At 41.0% G+C, this 1,101-nt stretch overlaps 1 non-coding gene across 1 annotated transcript; it reads left to right on the top strand.

The window, feature by feature from the left end:
• Positions 1-375: 375 nt before the first annotated feature.
• LOC112699831 (small nucleolar RNA R71) lies at positions 376-483 on the top strand. The gene has a single exon (XR_003152768.1). It is a non-coding gene; the product is annotated as a small nucleolar RNA R71 (small nucleolar RNA).
• Positions 484-1,101: the final 618 nt, after the last annotated feature.

The following is a 1,101-nucleotide window of genomic DNA, read 5'->3' as shown; positions in this document are numbered from 1 at the left end:
CTCTTCTATTGAAGGGTTCTCAGGATCATAAGCTTCTTCCTCAGATGAAGCTTCCTTAGTACTGCTTGGTGCATTTTGCATTCCAGACAGACTTTGAGAAATCATATTGACTTGTTGGGTCAATATTTTTTTCTGTGCCAATATGGCATTCAGAGTGTCAACCTCAAGAATTCCTTTCTTCTGACTAGTCCCATTGTTCACAGGATTCCTTTCAGAAGTATACATGAATTGGTTATTTGCAACCATTTCAATCAGTTCTTGAGCTTCAGTAGGCGTCTTCTTCAAATGAAGAGATCCTCCAGCAGAGCTATCCAAAGACATCTTGGATAGTTCAGAGAGACCATCATAGAAAATACCTATGATGCTCCATTCAGAAAGCATATCAGAAGGACACTTTCTGATTAATTGTTTGTATCTTTCCCAAGCTTCATAGAGGGATTCTCCTTCCTTCTGTCTGAAGGTTTGGACTTCCACTCTAAGCTTACTCAATTTTTGAGGTGGAAAGAACTTTGCCAAGAAGGCATTGACTAGCTTTTCCCAAGAGTCTAGGCTTTCTTTAGGTTGAGAGTCCAACCATGTTCTAGCTCTGTCTCTTACAGCAAAAAGGGAATAGCATAAGTCTGTAGACCTCAGGGTCAACCCCATTAGTCTTGACAGTGTCACAGATTTGCAAGAACTCAGCTAAAAACTGATGAGGATCTTCCAATAGAAGTCCATGGAACTTGCAATTCTGTTGCATTAGAGAAACTAATTGAGGCTTAAGCTCAAAGTTGTTTGCTCCAATGGCAGGGATAGAGATGCTTCTCCCATAGAAATCGGGAGTAGGTGCAGTAAAGTCACCCAGCACCTTCCTTGCATTGTTGGCATTGTTGTTTTCGGCTGCCATATGTCCTTCTTCTTTGAAGAATTCGGTCAGGTCCTCTAAAGAGAGTTGTGCTTTGGCTTCTTTTAGCTTTTTCTTCAAGGTCCTTTCAGGTTCAGGATCAGCCTCAACAAGAATGCCTTTGTCTTTGCTCCTGCTCATAAGAAAGAGAAGAGAACAAGAAAATGTGGAATCCTCTATGTCACAGTATAGAGATTCCTTAAAGTGTCAGAGGAAAA

Source organism: Arachis hypogaea, chromosome 6, assembly GCF_003086295.3.
Source record: "Arachis hypogaea cultivar Tifrunner chromosome 6, arahy.Tifrunner.gnm2.J5K5, whole genome shotgun sequence".
Lineage (NCBI taxonomy): Eukaryota > Viridiplantae > Streptophyta > Magnoliopsida > Fabales > Fabaceae > Arachis > Arachis hypogaea.
The sequence above is the reverse complement of the archived record's forward strand: the minus strand, read 5'-3'. Positions and strand labels throughout refer to the sequence as shown.